The 21,222-nt window shown below is 45.2% G+C and overlaps 1 long non-coding RNA gene across 1 annotated transcript in view; it reads right to left on the reverse strand.

The window, feature by feature from the left end:
* Nucleotides 1-1,366: 1,366 nt before the first annotated feature.
* LOC114551591 (uncharacterized) overlaps nt 1,367-21,222 on the reverse strand; it is a 24,947-nt gene continuing 5,091 nt past the window's right edge. The window contains exon 3 of the long non-coding RNA XR_003691938.1: nt 1,367-1,499. This is a non-coding gene — a long non-coding RNA (uncharacterized LOC114551591). The remainder of the gene's footprint in view (nt 1,500-21,222) is intronic.

Genomic DNA, 21,222 nt, shown 5'->3' on the forward strand with positions numbered 1-21,222 from the left:
AGAGTCCAAATGGACACCTGGACTTGTTCCTCCGCTTCCTCCTGGGTCTTTCACTGCAGACCAATCAGAGTCTCCTACGAGGTCTGCTGACACAGACAGGAAGTAGCTCAAAGACCAATCAGGAAACAGTCCAGTACATCAAGAAGAAGATCAGTGAGAATCTGTCTGCAGAGAGAAGCATCAATCTGTTCCACTGTCTGAATGAACTGAATGATCATTCTCTAGTGGAGGAGATCCAACAGTCCCTGAGTTCAGGAAGTCTCTCCACAGATAATCTGTCTCCTGCTCAGTGGTCAGCTCTGGTCTTCATCTTACTGTCATCAGAAGAAGATCTGGATGTGTTTGACCTGAAAAAATACTCTGCTTCAGAGGAGGCTCTTCTGAGGCTGCTGCCAGTGGTCAAAGCCTCCAACAAAGCTCTGTAAGTGGGATTTATTCATCAATAAATACTCTGATATCTTTCAACAGGAGTTAAATATAATAACTTTTTACTTCCTGTTGTCTCTCCAGACTGAGTGGCTGTAATCTGTCAGAGAGAAGCTGTGAAGCTCTGTCCTCAGTTCTCAGCTCCTCAGACTCCCTCCTCTAGTCTGAGAGAGCTGGACCTGAGTAACAACAATCTGCAGGATGCAGGAGGGAAGCTGATCTCTGATGGACTGAAGAGTCCACACTGCACACTGGAAACTCTCAGGTTATTCAACCTTTTATTAAAAAAAGATTGCTACCTAAGCTCTTAAGTTTCTTAATTCATCAATTATTAAATGGACTGTCTGAATATCCTTTTTAGGTTGAGTGGCTGTAACCTGTCAGAGAGAAGCTGTGAAGCTCTGTCCTCAGTTCTCAGCTCCCAGTCCTCTAGTCTGAGAGAGCTGGACCTGAGTAACAACAATCTGCAGGATTCAGGAGGGAAGCTGATCTCTGATGGACTGAAGAGTCCACACTGCACACTGGAGACTCTCAGGTCAGGATTCATTAACCCATTCAGCTGATGACCATTTAAAGTCTGATTAACTTTAGTTGACAAAACAACTAACTTTAGTTGACAAAACAACTAATAACTTTAGTTGATGTAGCTTTGTGTCTGTTTATATGATAAACTTGGGCAGTAGTTTTTAATTATGTAATTATTAATTTCTAGACTCAGAATTACTTTCCATGAGGATTTTTCATTGTTTACTTTTGTTGTTAAATAATTAAAAACCACAGCAGCACAGATTATTTTAAATATTTATTCTTAATCTGGACCAAAATATATCTGGACAGCAAGCTCCCCGTGTTGACAGAGGGTTCCTGTGTGTTGTTCTGTGTGTTTGCAGTCTGTCAGGCTGTCTGATCACAGAGGAAGGCTGTTCTTCACTGGTCTCAGCTCTGAGCTCCAACCCCTCCCATCTGAGAGAGCTGGACCTGAGCTACAATCATCCAGGAGACTCAGGAGTGAAGCTACTGTCAGCGGGACTGGAGGATCCTCTCTGGAGACTGGACACTCTCAGGTACAAACACTGATGAACAAAAAGGAGATATTTGTGTAGGAAGTTTTAAAGGAGAACATCTCTAAAATAACTAAAATGATAACTCCCTTTTGTTAATAATTTATGTAATTTGGACACATCTCTGTATGTTAAAGGCACTGTCCGTGGTTTTAAGAAACATCCTGTTTTTCCCTCTTTCCCGGGATCAAGTCAGTTTCAACTCAACAGAAAGGTCCAGCTAGAGGCTAGCTAGAGGTTTACAATGTCAGTTGCTGGTGCTGCATGGCTCATGTGATTGATCAGAGACGTACACTGACGTGTGGTCCAATTATTGTACAAAGTTCCTCTTGTGCTGAGAGAGTACCGACTTTAAATTCAAAAAGTCCCTCAAAACGCTCTGTCCTAGTTCCAATATATGTGCGTGTGAGAGTGATGTAATGTTGATGTTTCTCTACAGAGAATGGTCCACTGTTGCACCAAATGCTTGCTCTTGGGGGAATTGTTGGGGCTCTGTAAATGATAGTGTGGCAGTGTAATCCTGTTCGCACTATGTGTACCTTTTTTTCTATGAGACACTCATCTAATAACAATGTGTAAATGCGCACATAGTCTCTTCTGCTCTCTGCTATGTTCAATTATATTTTCCTCCTTATTTATACGTTATTTCACCCACAAGCCATCCACTATTAATCAGAATATTCATTGTTATGATTCAAACTGTAGATCAGAGGTGGGCCGTCAGGGCCAGCAAGGCTTTCTCTGCTGGCCAAGAGATGATTATATTTTTATAATTAAAGGCCTATATATTCATTTCTAAAATAAATAAATATATATTTATCAATTTAATTTCATATATTGCATACGCAAGTTTGTTTAAATTTTTAGATGTAAAGTTAATGAAAGAAAGGTGGATGTACTTTTTCTTCACATAATGAGCAGCTTTTGGTAAGTTTAATGGCTTTTTCAGTGAAATTATTTTATAGCTATTACTGCTTGCTTTAGGCGTTAAAGATTTGAGCAGTGTCAGTGGCCGATGTGCCTTTGTGTGTTAAGCCCCCGCTGCTTGCCTGGAATTTGTGGGGAGGCCTGTTGATTGCGGATTGTGTAATTTGTGTTTTTGATTGCTTTGTGGTCACCGTATGAGTAAATATGACCAGGGACCTGTTGCACAAAAGTAGAATTAAGAAATCCAGGATAACTGAAAAAGCGCAGCTTAACTTAGTGTGATCCACTCATCGCGGCTTAATTGGTTGCACGTTTGCCGAGCCAGGATAAAAAGGTGAAGCTATGTCAAGCCAGGTGTACATAGCTTGGATAAGTGCACGTTCACGGCTTTCTTAAATAGACCACGGTATCGATCACAGATTTACTGATGCAGAAATGGAGAAGACCCGTGCAGCATAGGTTTCACCCGCTGAGCAGCAGCTTCTAATGGAAAATTACGAGGAGGTGAAGCATATAATATGCAAAAGGGGAATTACGGCTGTTGTTATCAGACAGAGAAAAAGCCCGACAGACAATAGCGGACCGACTGAATGCGTAAGGATTTAAAAAGATTTACTTACTAGTCACTCCACAATTTTACAAAGTTGTACACTCTGTTTTAATTGTTTTTAATATGCTTGTTTTAAGTGTTGGTTTTATTGCTGTATCTGTTTTTATGTGCTAAATGTGCTGGTTTTACTGTAAAGTGTCTTTGAGTAGCCTGTAAAGCACTATATAAATAAAATTTATTATTTAGCCTACTTTGCCTTAAAAGTGAGCAGAGGGATTAATGTTCCTCAGGAAATTAATTTCCAACCCTTAATCAAAATGGAAGAATATATTTTACAACCATATGCACAAATCTCTATAAGCTATGATTAATTCTAAATATCTTTCTACAAATAATGGGCCTCATTCACCAATATCTTCCTAAGTTTTCTCTTAAATATGTTCTTAAGAAAGTTTCTAAGAAAAGTCTACGCCGGATTCATGACGTGTTCTTAAACAGCAGAATTGTTCCCACCTGTGTTCTTAGGATTGATGAATCCCACGTCTTCCTAACTGAAAGCGCGTGCCAGTTGTTCCTAATTAGCATAAGAAAACGCCCCAAAAATTCCCATATAAGGACAAGACACTTCCTGTGCACCTCCCGGGAAGCGCTGAGATAGTTGTCGGAGCCGCAGATAACTTGTACATTGCAGTGGTGGAGGAAGTACTGAATCTCAGTACTTAAGTAAAAGTACAAATAACCAGAGACATATTTACTTTAGTAAAAGTAGAAGATGTCCACTACCATAAACAAGGAACAAGGACCATAAACAATAGGGCCTATGTTGTTAGAATCGTAATGCGGTTGGTTTTATTCAGGGATGTATTTAAAGACTTTCTCTAACCATGTAAGTAAGCAAATAAAGTGTGTGAAACAGCAGACATGGGGAGATGTGAAGAAGACAATTCAAATAAATAAGATATGAACGAGTCTTACACAGCCTGTCGGAGGAGTAAGTGGAGAGAAATAGATGGAAAATGATTTCAAAACGGGAATAATAATAAACAAACATTTTCATTTTCACTTTTACCGGAGGCTGTATTACCGAGGGTCAGCAGCACTGTGCCCGGGCTCTGGAGCACCGGAGCCGGCTTGGATCAGCGATGCCTCATATATACAGTATCTATGGCAACCAAACTTCACCCCCATATATACAGTATCTATGGCAACCAAACTTCACCCCCATATATACAGTATCTATGGCAACCAAACTTCACTGGTGAGACAAACGTGTGATGGTCAGGAAGACGTTTTGGCGTTTTGGCAGGGGACAAACTGATCAGAAAATGTAACGGAACGTTGTAGAAATGCAGTGGAGTAGAAAGTATAGATAATTGCTGCAAAATGTAACAAAGTAAAGTACAGATACGTGAAAAATGTAGGTTACTTAAGTATAGTAACGAAAAATGTGTACTTCATTAAATTCTACCACTGCATTTTGGCTCTATATATAGTGCGATGAATCACCAAATAATGCAGGATTTAATCAGTTTAATTGCTGATGTAAATTACAGTGTTAGTGTTTTTTTGCATATTATGATTTTCTTTTCAACAAATGATCAGAAATACATTACAGTACAATACTATCATTGTAAACGACTGTAGAATTGAATAAAATGCAGTAACCAATTATTTGGAGCAAATTGTCATCACTCAAATGTGCGTAAGAGTGCTTTTCAGTGTTCGTAGATTTTGTTCTTAGCTAAGAACAAATCCAAGTTAAGAAAAGATTAGTGAATGCCAGAATCTTCATAAAAAGTGCATAAGAAGGGTTTAAGAACACATTTCTTTGTATGAACGGTTGGTGAATGAGGCCCAATGTTCATACAGAACAAACATGACTGTACAAAAACTACTAATACTACTACTACTACTAATAGGCTAAAACAATTTAGCCTATTATTATTCATGTTTTTTTCTCACTCCCAAGCTCGAAGATGACAAGTGACAGCACCAAAGTAAAAAGATTAAGAAGCTTTGTGGCATTCCAACACATTCCCGCTCCCATCTGGTAAAATATGGACGTTTGGTCAGGTGCCATTGTTGTAGTTATTGACGCTAAAAGTCTCCTTTAGTCCGATGCACGGTGTGGGAGGATCCCCCTGCCTCCCCCGCCTCTCCACGTTGCACGGGGCTAATTCACGGGGAGAGCAGCGCATTGTCCCACTTTATCTCCGGTGCAGTGCAACCATTTTTTTTACCATGTAAAGAACTGCAATAGTAGGATTTAAATCAAACTTGTGATAGCAATAGTGACAAGTAATGCATGTTAATAAAAATAAAATAAAAATATAAAATATAAAAATAAAGCAGAACACATTTAGAAGACAATAAAATAAGAAACACGTTTCTTTTGGATCAAAGCAGCAGCTGATTTAACACATGAGAAGGGATTAATCTTAGCCTGGCTGTTAGCCTGCTCTGGAGCAGGCTAGCTGCAAAGAATACATCTCCATGGTTACTTGGCTGGGTTTAATTCAACCTGCTTTTGTGCCACCAATTCAAAGCTAAATTCATCCAGGATAACTTGAATATCCCGGCTTAATCCCTTATCCTGGTTTTGTGCAACAGGCCCCAGTTGTTGTGGGTTTGTTTTGGTTTCTTTGATAATTCCATTAATTTTGACTATATGTGATGCAGCATCCTGTCATACTGTGTGAAAGTGATGCTTCAGTCAGCGTGTGTTCATGTCTCTGCAGTAGTGTATTAGGTGTCTCTAGGTGTTAAATCACGTTATTCCACATGGTAATGTCCTAGTGTCATGGTGAGGTTATTCAAAGGTGATTTAATTGCTGTAGGATAGTACTTGTCAAGTTATGTATGGTTCACTCTTCAGCTCTTTGCCCAAACTTGAAAAAGTCCTCTTCAAGGACTGAAGGACGCAAGGGACAACTCAGATTTCTTCTGACTTTTCTTTTATTTAATTCCAGTTTAGTTTGTTTTAGATGGATTTTAATTTGTAGGTACAAGCAGCAGAGGAGTTATTAATAGCAGTAGAAGATTGTAGTAGCAGTAGTAGAAGATTGTAGCTAGCACTAGTAGTAGTAGTAAGTTAGGTTGATAACCTTTTAAAGGCAAAAACATTTATTACTTTAACTCTTCCGGCTCGCCGATCACGCCGGCGTGATCAAGTCACATGACCAGTTTAAGACGTTGAAGCATAAAAACAAAGTCACATTGAGCGCTGCCGTCCACTTCTGTCGAAAGTGCAGGCTTGAAACTCCATTCTAGTTTCATCATGTTGATAGACCAAGTAAAAATGGAGATATGATCATTTAAACTTTATATAAAAAAATATTGAAAATTTTGACGCGGTCATAAAAGAACGCAAGATGAGATGCGGCAGGCGTTGCATTTATTCTAATAACTTCGTCGGTTTTTGTCATAAACGAAAACGGAGAAAAATGTCTGAATGTGCTGATTCTGCTCTTCAGGCTGCACATTTTAGGGAGGGGAGGAGGAGCTAACTGAGCAAAGAAGCGAAATTGAAAGGCGGGAGATTGACGGAGTAGACAAAGAGAGACCTATTAGAAAGCGAAAGAGATATTATTGCTAGTTTTTGGAAGAGTTTGAGTAGATTTTGAGAGTAGTTTAGGAGTACTGTAGATAGTTTAGGAGTAGTGTAGATAGTTTAGGAGTAGATGTAGAGTTTTTTGCGGAAGGAAAATTATTGATAACATTATTGATCTGTATTCCCCATGTTAGTCTCTCATCAAAGTGTACACCCAGGAATTTGAAATATTTAACCCTTTCTATTGCTTGTCTATACATAAACAAACCATTACATTCACTTTTCTTGTTGCCAAATATTACATATTTAGATTTATCCACTGATATTTTAAATCCCCACTTTTCAGAGTTGCCTCTTTCATGAAGGCATTTCGGTGAAATACTTTTTCACCAAACATTTCACACCACCGGTTCACACAAAGGTGCACCAGTTTAAATGTTCCCCAGGGAAACACAAGCCAATGATGGGTTCCACAATGCATGCACTTTCTCGCCCCCTGCTGGTGTTTTATCTTGAAAGAAGTTGAAAGGGTGAATGCTTATGTTGTTTACGGTCTTTTGATGCAACAGTACTGAAGGCCCAGGTGTAAAATACACGGCCCTCCACTGCTGTAGATAAACTGCCCCCTCCTCCTTTCAGGGTGGAGCCTGCTGGAGTCAGATGGTTGACACCAGGTCTGAGGAAGTGTAAGTCTGTTTTACATTTCATTCATGGATGACATCATCAAAGTGCATTCATGCACTTTGATGATGTCATCATCAAAGTGCTGATTGGTTAATAACTGCAGTTGTTTTGTGTCTCCTTCTCTCCGTCAGATTCCTGTGAACTCACACTGGACACAAACACAGTGAACAGAAAACTCAAACTGTCTGACAACAACAGGAAGGTGACATTAGTGGAGGAGGATCAGCCATATCCTGATCATCCAGAGAGGTTTGACTACTGGTATCAGCTGCTGTGTAGAGATGGTCTGACTGGTCGTTGTTACTGGGAGGTCCAGAGGAGAGGAGATGTTTATATATCAGTGAGTTACAGAGGAATCAGGAGGAAAGGAAACAGTAGAGACTGTTTGTTTGGATGTAATGATCAGTCCTGGAGTCTGTTCTGCTCTGATTATGGTTACTCTGTCTGTCACAATAACAGCAGAACATCCATCTCCTCCTCCTCTGTCTCTGGTAGAGTAGCAGACATCTCCTCCTCCTCTGTCTCTGGTAGAGTAGCAGACATCTCCTCCTCCTCTGTCTCTGGTAGAGTAGCAGTGTATGTGGACTGTCCTGCTGGCTCTCTGTCCTTCTACTCAGTCTCCTCTGACTCACTGATCCACCTCCACACCTTCAACACCACATTCACTCAGCCTCTCTATCCTGGGTTTGGGTTCTGGGTTGGTTCTGGTTCCTCAGTGTCTCTGTGTCCTCTGTAGGACGGAGAGTCTCCTCCGGTTTCTCACTGCTGATCAGTTGAGTCTGTACAGGATCACACTTACAGAAATACTTCAGGTTATTGTTATGAACTAATGAATGAACTTTGTATAAAATAATTCAGAATGATTGAACAGATTCCTGGTGAACATTGTAAACTTCTTCCACTTCCTGTCCTTTAAATATGGAAGCTGTGATCATGAAAGTGTAAAAATGTGTCATGTTTAGTTTTGATTTCTGTCTCTTTTCACAATAAAAGCATAAAGTTACTGTGATGTGTTTGTGTTACGTTTAATAACATCCAAACCATAGACTGTATGTATGAATATAATAGTAATATTTACAGTCTATGATCCAAACTATTTCTTAATGAGATACTGCAGATGTTTAAAGGTTGATCAGCACAACCTTGACACACACACACACACACACAGACACACATATGTATAATACCGTGTGTATATAGTCTATGAATACTATTCCTAATATGTATGTATGTGTGTGTGTGCTCCTCCTTTTTTTTGAAGGTCTTTATTAAAGTTTTACAGGTTACAAAGGCTACATTAAACATACAGTAAAGTGCAGCAGGCACAGGCGGGGGAGAGAGAGAGATACTCGTTTCTCTTCCAGAAAAATTCCCATTCACCGTCTCACTTCACCTTCAACGGAAATGTTCAGTTTAACGTGAATTAGAGCAGTCGTTTGCCCGCTAGCTCACTTAGCAACGCCTCAGCTATTGTGTCAACCCGCAGTACCACGAGCTGCCTGTTGTGGTGCTCTGTCAGGTCAGCGCTAGTTGGTCCTCTAGTTACCCAGAATAGGTGACTGTGGGCTGGGCACACAGCACCGTAAACCGTCGTGGTAAACTGCCATGGCCGTGTGTGTGTGTGTGTGGTGTGTGTGTGTGTGTGTGTGTGTGTGTGTGTGTGTGTGTGTGTGTGTGTGTGTGTGTGTGTGTGTGTGTGTGTGTGTGTGTGTGTGTGTGTGTGTGTGTGTGTGTGTGTGTGTGTGTGTGCGTGTGCGTGTGCGAGAGAGAGAGAGAGAGATTTTTCTTTCTGTAGCCAGCACCAAAAATAAAAGCAGTCTCACTAAAAACCTCTCCACAATCTAAAAACACAGTTTTTAAAATGTTAAAAAGAGGTTTCAGCCTGTAACAGTCCAGATAGCAGTGGGTGATGGTCTCAGGGTGGAGACAGAAAGGACACGTGGAGGACACGGTGGGATTAATCTTAGACAGGAACACATTCACGGCCAGAGCCCCGTGGAGGATCCTCCACTGCAGGTCTCCTGACCTCTTGTTCAGGGGAGGCTTGTACAAGACTCTCCACACTGGTGTCCTGTCTTTCGTTAGTCTGTCCTTCCACACCATGTCCTTCCTCTCACTCAGCGTCTTATTGTGGGTGGCCAGAACACAGTTCCTATACAGACCTTTCCCAGTCTGCATATGGAGATCAGCACCACGTGGTGTATGTTGTGCTGGTGAGTCAGTGTTATTAATAAAAAAAACCAAGATCTGGAAAAGGGTCTCCAGGAACGGGGATTTCTGTCCCATTAAAATAGTCCCGCAGCATCTCTGTTTCTCCACTGTCCAGTCTGGTAATCCACTCGTTCAGGATGGTTCTGGTGTGGCGGGCCGACCTCAGGCCCAGCAGAGAAGCCACCGCCTCTGTGTTCAGGAAACCAGGACCTGCAGCCTCCACGATTCCCTTCAACTTGGTCACTCCAGCCCTCATCAGCCTCTCCGTGAGTCCAGGTCTGCTGCCATCCTTGAGATCCAGCCGGGCCCCCACACCAGAGGCTCCTCCAGGAGCCAGAACAGAGATGCTGCAGGTTCCAGTCTGGTCCATTTAAAACGTGTCCATACTTTAAAAAGTCCTTGGTAAAACGAAGGCAAGTCACACAAAGAGATAAAACCGCAGTCTACTAAAAACAAAGAAACATCAAAACCCAGACCTGCAACCCCCCTTAAAATGGTGCTGGCTACGGGCCTCCAGGCGACATCATCGTTATCATATAAAAACCTCTGTACAAACTGTAGTCTAAGAGCAGCAGTCCGGCTCTCCAAGTCCACCAAACCCTGCCCTCCCTCCTCCTTCGGCAGATATAAAACACACTTTGGGATCCAGTGCATCATATCCCAAAAAAAATTTAAAATAATCGACTGTATTGTTTTTAAAAGACCAGCTGGGGGCTCCATACATTTCAACTTGTGCCAGAGGCTGGATGCCACCAAGTTGTTTATGATGAGCACCCTTCCTCTGTACGACATGTGGGGAAGCAGCCACCTCCATTTTCCCAACGTCCCCTCCACCTTTTCAATGACTCCTTCCCAATTTTTATCCATAGTTCTCTGGTCCCCAGATAAACCCCCAGGTACTTTAACCCCCCTCTTCCAGGTCAACCCCCCAGGAAGCAGAGGGAGGCCTCCAGCCCAGCTCGCTACTGCCAGGGCTTCACTTTTGGCCCAGTTTACTTTAGCAGCAGAAAGTTGCTGAAACGTCTGAACAATACGTCCTAAAATATCCACATCTTTTTGATTTTTAATAAAAACTATGATGTCGTCTGCGTAGGCTGATACAGTAAAAGGTGTAGTAAAACCAGGTAAAAACAGGCCAGTGATGCCACAGCGGACATTATGCAGCATGGGTTCAATGGATAAGGCGTACAACATCCCAGACATTGAGCAGCCTTGTCTTATCCCCCTTGTTACCTTGAAGGGTTTACACAAACCTCCATTAATCTTCAGCACACTCTCAATGTTCTCGTACATTACCTTTATCTTGGCGATGAAACCAGGGCTGAGGCCGAACCTCTCCAGAACTTTCCACAGGTAACGGTGCTCAACCCGGTCAAACGCCTTTTCCTGGTCCAAAGAAACCAGACCAGTGTCTACGCCCAATGAACCAGAGACTGTCAAAATATCCCGAATTAGTGACACATTGTCAACAATGGACCTGCCGGGCACACAGTATGTTTGTGTCCTATGAATGACCCGGTCCAATACCAGTTTCAGCCTGGATGCCAGGACTTTAGACAGCATCTTGTAGTCTGCACACAACAGAGAGACCGGCCTCCAGTTTTTAATATCCTGTAGGTCCCCTTTCTTCGGGAGGAGGGTCAGCACTGCCCTCCTGCAACTCTGCGGAAGGAACAACTATTAAAACTTTCTATAAAACATCTAAAATGTCTGTTTTTATTACGTCCCAAAAAGTTTTGTAAAACTCAGGAGGAGACCATCAATCCCAGGGGCCTTTCCCCCTGCATGCTTTGTAAAGCTCTAGACACCTCCTCCTCCGTCAGGGGCCCCTCCAGCTCCACATTGTCGTCCCCAGACACCGTGGGCAGGTCTCTGCAGAACCTGTTAAAAGCCTCGTCATCCTCTGTGTACTCTGTGCTGTAGAGGTCTGCGTAGAACTCCACAGCTCTCTGTCGGATCTGTGATGCTGTCGTTAACGGCTGTCCTCCTGCTGATCTCAGAGCATGGATCATCCGGCTCTGGCCATTCTTCTTCTCCAAACTAAAAAAGAACTTAGTTGGAGAGTCCATTAAAACAGTAGTCTGGAACCTGGACCGGATCAGTGCCCCCTGTGCTCTCATGCACAGCAGGTCTGCCAAGATGGCTTTTTTAGACTTGAGGTCTTCAATACAGCCTTGATTTCCTGTGGACTCTGCAGAACTCTGCATGTCCACTATAGATATCTCCAGATCGTTCATAGACTTGGTAATGTCTCGAGAAACATTGAGAGTGTACTGCTGACAAAGCTGCCTGATTTCAACCTTCCCAATGTCCCACCACTGCCTCAGGGAACTAAAATCTCTCCTTCTATCTCTAAAACCTTTCCAAAAAAAATAAAAACATCCCTAAAATGTGCATCTAAAAGCAAAGCCGTGTTAAAATGCCAATACGCAGATCTGGGTTTAATATTGGCAATGTAAACATCACAATACACATATGCATGATCAGAAAAACCGACAGGCAATATTCTACACCCTTTAAAAACATTAAAATGGTGCTTAAAACAATAAAACCTGTCTAATCCAGCCATAGTCAACCTGTTGTCCCTGCTGTGGACCCATGTGTACTGCCTCTGCTGTGCATGGTGGTCTCTCCAGACGTCTGAGAGACTGTGTGTCTCCATCAGCCGCTGCATAGCTTGTTTAGAGGCAGCATGTGGTTCATTATGGTTCCGATCTAAAACATCATCATGTGTACAGTTAAAATCCCCTCCCAAAAATAAAAACTCCTCTGGTTCACACTCACTTAAAACCGTACTGAGTTCATTTAAAAAAAGAACTCTATCAGGTCCTGAGTTTGGGCGTATCGTTTATAAAAACCAGATTAAAAACTTCATACTGGGCTCTGACTACTAAGAGTCGGCCCTTTATTCTTTCATCGACAGTGTGGGACTTTGGTAAAAAGTTTCTTGCAAATAGGATTGCTACTCCTCCGCTGATGCTGCTAAGATGACTTAAAACCACCCCCCCATCCCATTCCCAGTCTGTCTCATTTAAAGTGTCGCTGTGCGTTTCTTGCAACATTGCAATATTTACTCCTTTAAGTTTTAAAAACTCAAAAAGGCAAGCCCTCTTCTTCACATCTCTTCCACCGTTAATATTAAGAGTAGAGATTTTAAAATTACTCATCATGTCAGATGTGAGGAGAGACACACACAAAAAAAATGACACAAAAGTTAAGACCAATAGCAAACGGACGGACCTATTCTTCCTCACTGTCTCCATCATTTAAAAGCTCTAGTTTGATCCTCTGAAACAGTTTCTTCAACCTATAAAACTCTGGTAGAGTGAAGCCTCTCTCACCTCTAAGGTGCATTTGATCTCGTATTGAGATCAATAAAACATTTTTGTTCTCAAAATAGTCTTCAAGGTTTATGTTTTTACTATTTTGAGTTTTCTGGAGGAACTGTCTGATTATGTCTACCTGGTACAGGTCTCCCTGCACCGACCCAACAGAGACCTGGGAGTCAGTCAGAGGCTGACTGATTACACTACATTCCTCTTCCTCCTCATCTTCTTCCATTTCTAACTCCTCTCTCTCTTCCTCCTCCACCTCTTCTTCCTCCTCTTCCTCCTCTCCTTCCTCCTCCTCTCTCACTGCCATTTTTTTGGCGTGAGAACCCTTATTCCTAATGTCCTTTTTTTTTCTTTTCCTTGCAGACAATTTTAGAACTTTATCATTTTCACCCAAAACAACCTCATCCCTCCTCTCTGGGTCAGCTGCTGCTACTGCAGGGACAGTCAGCTCAGCCTCAGCTGATTCATCCAGCACACCTGTCTGTTCCCTACACACACCTGTCTGTTCCCTACACACACCCTCACCCGATTTTTTTCCTTTTTCTTTTTCTTCACCCACAGCACATTCCCCAGTCACACACACACTTCCATCACCCACTCCATTCATACAAACACCAAGTGTATTTACATTACTCACCCGCGCGTCTGATCGGGCACGTCGTCATCACCACACCGCAGTGCAGCACGCGGGGCGGGCATCGGCCGCCTCGGCCGCGGCAGCCGCCCCGAGGCAGCAGCCCCCGGTACCCCGGGGAAGAGGGGCCGGCCCGCCCGGCACCAGCCCTCCCTCCCGGACCGGGAGGATTCGGATCACCTCGTCTCGGGCAGGCCCTCACCGTGTGGCCCACCTCTCCACAACCAAAACATTTCATCTCTGATGACGTTGCAAAAATCACGTATTCATAATCATCTACTTTAACATGGAACCGGAGGTTTAACTCCTCGTCCCGATGGTTCAGTATCATATACAGCTGTCTACGGTGAGACACCACGTGCTTCAACAACGGAGATTTACATCCAGACAAGATCTTTTTAACGGGGAGACTATCTTCCCGTGTCTGGACAACTCTCTGCTGAGGAAGCCATCAGAGATGAACGGTGGGACGTTGGACAGGACTACCTTGGTGGCGGTTGAGTGAGCGGCAGCACCTGAACAAACGTTTCACACACGGTGATGCCGCCTCGATAACTTGGTTCACCTTCTCCTCCCGGTCCAGGAAGATGACCACGGCGCCTGTATGATAGAAGGTGTAAATATGGGTTAATAGGTGTGGCAGCAATCGCTTCAGGGTGTCGGGTCAGGACACTATTCCAATGTTCAGGTGAGAGTGTGGGGAGAAAGGAGATGCAGAGTCCAGGGTTGCAGTTTAGATGGTTTATATAAACAAATAGGCTTGTGTTTCTGTGCGTGTGTGTGTGGTTCTGTAACAACAAAGCACAGCAATACAGACTGTTTAGAAAGAATAGTTACAGACCAATAGCAAAGGCAAACCTAAGCTAAAACATAGCCAGCTACAAATAGCATGCACAGAGCAATGTTAATGGCTAACAATAGTAACTGGACTGCAATGAGCTATCAATTAAAGATTAGCAAGCACATGGCATTCATGTAACCTATATAAATGACAGTCATAAGAATTATAACAAGCATTTAAACTAAATAAACAACCGAAATATTCAGTGCACAGCATAGAAAACAATAGCTATTAAAATGTAGAACAGTTAAACAGACTATTACAAGCTAGCGGCTAGCTCTGAATCCTGTTGTAAGCTAACAGAAACCTAAATACATTCACGGCTAATAAACACTTACGGTGTGTTACTTAACACAACAATTAAACTCACATTTCCATGGACGCACACACGGAAAAGAAACTGTCCATCAAATATTGCCGCAGTGTAAACTCAAGTCCAGCTGATGTCTGCTCCTCCGTGCTTCTCACTCGCTGCTGCGTTCAGGGGCCGTTGTCAGGGTGGGAACAGAGAGTGCACATGCAGAGCGTGTGATCAGACACAGTTGATACATAATGGGAATGCATACTCAGGGCATGGCTTTTTTACAGCCGCCCCCAAATTTGGTATGCAAATTTGTTTTCAAAGGTCCATTATGGCTCGGCAGCATCTCGGGGAAAGCAGGCAGTCTGATGAGCCGTGCAACTGGGCGAGTGTAGGTACGATCCTTCACTTGGACAACTGCAGTCCTCACACGTCCGTCTGCTCCAGGTATGACAGTCTTTACGGTTCCTACTTGCCACAGAGCCCTTGGAGCCTGCTGATCCACAATGAGAACTACCGTCCCAATGGTGATGTCCTCTTCATCAATATTCCATTTCTGTCGTGCTTGCAAGGTGGGCAAGAAATGCTGTATGAAGTGCCTCCAGAAATGATCGGCTAGGACTTGAGTATGTCTCCACCTTTTGCGACTAAGCAGTTCTGTCTCTGGGTAAACGACTTGTGGCAGGGAGGAGTCCGGCCGCCCCATCAACAAGGAGTTGGGTGTAACAGGATCCGGGTCTGCAATGTCCGTGGAGACATAGCCCAGGGGCCTAGAGTTGAGGATGCTCTCCACCTCAATCAAGACAGTCATCAACACTTCCTCGGGTACAGTTTGAGCTCCTAGTGTGGTTCGGAGGGCTGTCTTCACCGATCGCACCTCTCTTTCCCACGTCCTACCAAAGTGGGGAGCTCCGGGTGGATTGAAGCGGAACCGGATCTGTTCTGCTGCTAGCAGATCTCTGAGGGCAGGCTCCAGGGTATTGAATGCTTCATGCAGCTCTCTACTTCCTCCTTTGAAGTTGGTGCCTTGATCGGATAAAAGCTCAAAGGGTTTTCCCCACGAGCAATGAAGCGTCTGAGGGACATTAGAAAGGAATTAGAGTCCATATTCGCCAGCAGGTCGAGGTGGACTGCCCTCGTGGTAAGACACTTGTACAGGATGCCCCATCTTTTTCAGTTCGTCTGCCTATTTTGACGAGCATAGGGGCGAAGCAATCCACCCCTGTTGAAAAGAAGGCAGGTCGAAAAAGCCTCAAACTTGAGGGGGCAAATCTGCCATTCTCGGGACCACTGGTTGGCCTCTCCACTTCCTGCACTCAGGACAGTTATGCTGATGCCTCCTCACTGCTTCTCTACCTCTCAATATCCAGTACCTCCTGCGCAGCTCAGCGAAGACACGTTCAGCTCCAGGGTGATGCAACTGCTTATCACAGTGCTGGATTAGGAGCTTTGTGACTGGGTGAGTGGGGGCTAGAAGGACGGGGTGCAGAACATCCTGGCTCAGGCTGTTACACCTACGGAGTCTACCTCCAACTCGGATCAGGTCAGAAGACTCATCGTATTCGGGAGCAAGGGTAAGCAATCTGCTGCTTGTCGGGATGGTCTTTCCTGACTTGATAAGTGTAAACTCTTCAGGAAAGCTCTCCATCTGAGCATGTCTAATGATATGTGCTGAACTGCTGAACATCAGGTATTGTAGGACTTGTTGTTCCTGTGAGCAGACCGCTGAACGTTGTCTTCCTCAGCTCTTCTACCTCTTCTGTAGTGTCTCCCTCTGGTGCCTTCGCCAATGCTTGGCCGACAACTGAAGGAAAGGTGGCCCTTTACTCCAGCGATTCTCTCCAGCAAGCTGAGTCAGTGTTTTCCCTCTTGTAATATCATCAGCAGGATTGGTTGCTGAATCAATATAGCGCCAGGCTGTAGGGTCAGACAGCTCTTGTATTTCTGCAACTCTGGTTCCCACAAACACTTTATATCGGCATGAATCTGACTGAAGCCAGTTAAGTACTGTGGTTGAGTCTGTCCAGTACACCACCTCCTGTATGTCAAGGGTGAGCTCTCTTAAGAACTGAAGCTAACTGCGCTCCTGTGAGGGCTCCACACAGTTCCAGCCTGGGATTGAAAGCTGCTTCTTAGGCGCGACTCTTGATCTTGCAGCCAAGAAGACAACATGGACTTCTCCTCTGTCCCCTTTGGTACGCAGGTACGCCACAGACCCATACTTGCGCTCAGAGGCGTCACAGAACATGTGAATGCTGCGACTGCTGTTGCTGCAATTCCAACTGTGGTCAGTGTAACATCTTGGCAGAGTGATCTGTGCCAGCTGGGGAAGCTCACTTTCCCACAACTGCCAGGCTTGGAGAAGGTCTTCTGGTAGGTGAGGATCGCCCCATCCTCTTTTCTTGTCCCAGAGACGTTGCACGATGACCTTGGCTCTCGTGGTGTATGGAATGATAAACCGAGAGGGTCGTACTGTTGAGCGAGCAGTCGATAGATGTTGCGCATGGTAGGCTCTGGACTTTCACTCTGGTGATGCTTGTAATGCAGTGTATCAGACTTGCAATGCCATACAAGTCCGAGAGCACGCTCTTGGGGTCAGCCATCTCCTGGTTGAACCAGAGGATGCTGCTCTCTGACCTAGACTCTTCAGGTATGTTGTCAATGACTGTGGGCACATTGCTAGCCCATTGCGAAGTTCAAATCCACCCGCCATGAGGAGGGAATGCAGTCTGTTGACCAACTTTTTAGCTTGCTCTTCGGAGGGAAGACTCTGCAAACAGTTGTCAACATAAAAACAGCGTTCTATTGACAGACGGGCATCTTCTCCTGGCTCAGTGTGTCTCTGGACATGTGCTTGGAGTGCAAAGATAGCACAACATGGGCTGCATGTGGTCCCGAATGGAAGCACTTGCCACTCGAGACCGTCGGTTCTTCATCTACCTTCATGTCGCGCCACAGGAAGCGTAGGAATGGTCTGTCTTCTTCCAGCAGGCGAACCTGGTGGAACATCCCTTTAACGTCACTGCTGATGGCGATTGGGTGTTCCCTGAATCGAAGGAGGACTCCCAAAAGGCTAGCTCCCAATGTGGGGCCCGGCAGGAGGTGGTCATTCAGGTTCTGGCCCTTGTATGTGAAGGAGCAATTGAAGACTATCCTGTCCTTCCGTTGTGGTGCACCATGTGGTGCGGGATGAACCACGAGTGGCTGCTCCTTTAGCCTCTGTCGGTGACATGGGTGTGACATAGCCAGCCTCAAGCAACTTGTGGATCTCCTTGGAGTAGGTCGCCGCCCTTTCCGGTTCTCTGGCCAGTCGTCTTTCTGTCCCACGCAGCTGAGTCAACACTGCCTCCTTTGGTGCATGGAGAAGGGGGAGATTTTTCTTCCACAGTAACGGGTGGCATACCTTCTGACTCCGTTTACCTCAATCCTGTTTGTCTTCTCCTCAAGCTGTCGGACTGCCTCTGTGTCTTGCTTCGACCTAGTGATGAGCCGCTCACTCCCGACACGGCAAGGTATCCAGCTGCCACAGTTTCTCCACATGGCTGAAGAGCTCAGCTTCTGGATGAGCACAGGATGTAAAAAGACACTGCTGCGAGGAGTGAGCCGGTGGCGCAGGAATTTTGATGGGCCTTGTAGAACCCACCCAAGTCTGGTGTGTACGGCTGCAGGTCAACCAGGAGGGCCGAGGCGTGCGGTTCCACAGGAGTGATGAGATGAGGGTAATCTGACCCGATGAGCAGCAACGGCTGTGCCTCCTTGATGCTTGGCAGTGGCAGGTCCTTAAGGTGACGGTACCTTTCCTGCAGAGCTTTGACTGGGCACGTATGGCGGGCGAGGCCAAGTTCCTTTGCAGTGAAAGCTCTGTGGATCTGGAATGAAGAGCCAGGCTGTGATGCGGAAGACACAGAGAATGACACTGTAGCTCCGTGGATGGTACGAACCTCTTGTCGGACAGTGCGGAGCGCCAGGTCTTCAGATTCCCTGTGCAAGCCTAAGTAATCAGCAGCTTCATGCAAAAGTATGGTGCGTTCTGAACCATCATCCAATATAGCATAGGTCTCAAGTACCTTGTCGCCGCTCTGGAGGATAACACGACTCAACTTGAGTAATACCTGGCTGCTGCATGTCGGCCGATCTAGGTACAGGGTCTCTGAGATAGAACTCACCAAGCAAGTGCTTTCTCCAGTAACCTTGGGTTTATCCGGCGCTGCAGCGTTTTGGCTGATATTGACCTCATGAAGAACCTCAAGGTGCTTTCTTTCGCACTGTTTGCACTTGGCCTTGAGTGTACACTTTGCTGCTTGGTGATCACGGCCACATCTCCAGCACCTCTGGTTCCCCTTTATCCACTCTGTCTTCTGCTCAATCGACAAAGAGTTTAAAGTTGCTGCACTGGTTAAGATAGTGCTGCACCGAGTCACAGAAGGGACAGTACTTCTTTGGCTTATCCTGTGTCGTCTCCGATACAGATACAGTTGTAGCTTTCTCTGGTCTCTCCTGCTGACTACCATGGAGAATAGTAGTGGTCTTCTGGGACTTGTACTCTGTACGCCTGTCTCGGCGTGGGGCTTGCTTTTCTTGACCTGAATTGCTACAGTACTGACCTCCATCTACCTGTACACGAACCTCATATTCAAGCCAATCAGCTAGGTCAAGCAGTGTTGGGATTGGAATGCGGATGGGGTTCACAAATCTCTGGAAGTTGGCTCTTAGGTCGTGTGGCAACTTAGCTAAGAGGCGAGATACGTGTGAGCCACATCTTAACTCTGTCCAGCCCTGGCCTCCCAACTGGTGCAACATGCCCACTAATGCACGGACTTGGAGGGCAAATGACTTGAAGGCTTTAATGTCACCACTCTTGATGTTTGGTCCATCCATCAAATTAGAGATTCGCTTCAAGGCCAGCAGTTGAGGTTGACCGTACATTTCGGTGAGTGCCCTCATGGTATCGCTGAATGGGAACAGGCGTTACTGTATGAATCAGCAATTTAGCAGTGCTTCTTCACACTTCAGGTGGTCAGTCAGTATCTGGAACTTAAAGCGTTCTGAAGCATCAGGTGGGAGGATGTTGTCCAACGCGAGCTTCAATCTTGCAAACTCACGTGGGTCCTCGTGTTTGAGGTCGGGGATTGTCGGCTTAGGTCCGCTATATGTCTCCACATGTGGGTGTCTGCCAAAGGGGGTCGAGCCTGAGGCCGCTCCGCTGGGTGCAGGTAGTCATAATATCGATCATCTGGGGCGCTCATTCCAATGTTGGTACTGATCATCAAGGCCATAATAGGTGTCATAGCCATTAGCAGAACGATAGCGATCCTCAGGATAGCCTCTCCGATCTGAAGGGTGATTCCTGCCACCTTCCCAATAGGGGGGGTCATTACGTTGGGCTTGCAGACTAGGTTGTCGATATGACTCAGCAGGGTAAATGTGGCTGTTGTCATAGCGACGATAAGTATCAACAGGAAGTGGGCGGAACTTGTCATCACGCCGATGGTACGTAGCCTCATAGAGAGGGCTGTAGCTGTCATCAGGGCAACGATAGGCATCATTAGGCAAAGAACGAGTCCTAACATCAGGTGTACTGGATGTAGCGCCACTATGAGGATGATAGCTGATAGCGGACTGACGCTGAACAGCACCAGTTGGAGAGCAGTGTGTGTCTTCTTGGTGTTGGCGGGCGGCGGCAGTGGGTCTACTGTCGTCAAACCTCGAGGGCATGGGGGCGATCTGGCTTCTGGTGTTTGCTGAAAGGCGTCTTTGTAGCAAGGGGTTGACTCACCAGAAGCTAATGGAGAAGATACTGCATGCTGATGACTGGACAGACCTGCTCCCTTTAGACTGTCACTAAGCTCTGTAATTGGGTCATGTTAAGGTATTGTGGGAAGAAGACTCATCACTGAATTGCACCTGTAGAAACATTTTCACTCTGACGTGGGTCCTGATGACCACTATGTGCCGTCAGTTTACTAATGGGTGCAGGTGTGTATGATGTCCCATGATCCTCAAGTTGTCTGGGCCGTGACATGACATATGAAGGAGCTAGGGCAGGAGAGCTGGCGATCATGTCTGTGGGCGTTGCACATCTTTACACAGTTTGTCATTGTCCTCTTTCATGCTACGAATACATCCTAAAACATCAGCAGTGATAGCATGTCTGGCCTGCTCATCCACTGGACTGCGATGCCTGATAGGGTAACTGACCTCATAGTCCTGAAGGTATGATGGCAGGTGGCTCTGTCTGCGTGGGCGGTCCACATCTCTTTCTGAGTCTCTTTCATCTGGCCTGAACATCTTGGACTGACGAGTTGCTGGATCCGGCTCAAGGACCAAAATTGTATGATAGAAGGTGTAAATATGGGTTAATAGGTGTGGCAGCAATCGCTTCAGGGTGTCGGGTCAGGACACTATTCCAATGTTCAGGTGAGAGTGTGGGGAGAAAGGAGATGCAGAGTCCAGGGTTGCAGTTTAGATGGTTTATATAAACAAATAGGCTTGTGTTTCTGTGCGTGTGTGTGTGGTTCTGTAACAACAAAGCACAGCAATACAGACTGTTTAGAAAGAATAGTTACAGACCAATAGCAAAGGCAAACCTAAGCTAAAAACATAGCCAGCTACAAATAGCATGCACAGAGCAATGTTAATGGCTAACAATAGTAACTGGACTGCAATGAGCTATCAATTAAAGATTAGCAAGCACATGGCATT

Source organism: Perca flavescens, unplaced genomic scaffold, assembly GCF_004354835.1.
Source record: "Perca flavescens isolate YP-PL-M2 unplaced genomic scaffold, PFLA_1.0 EPR50_1.1_unplaced_scaf_2, whole genome shotgun sequence".
NCBI lineage: Eukaryota > Metazoa > Chordata > Actinopteri > Perciformes > Percidae > Perca > Perca flavescens.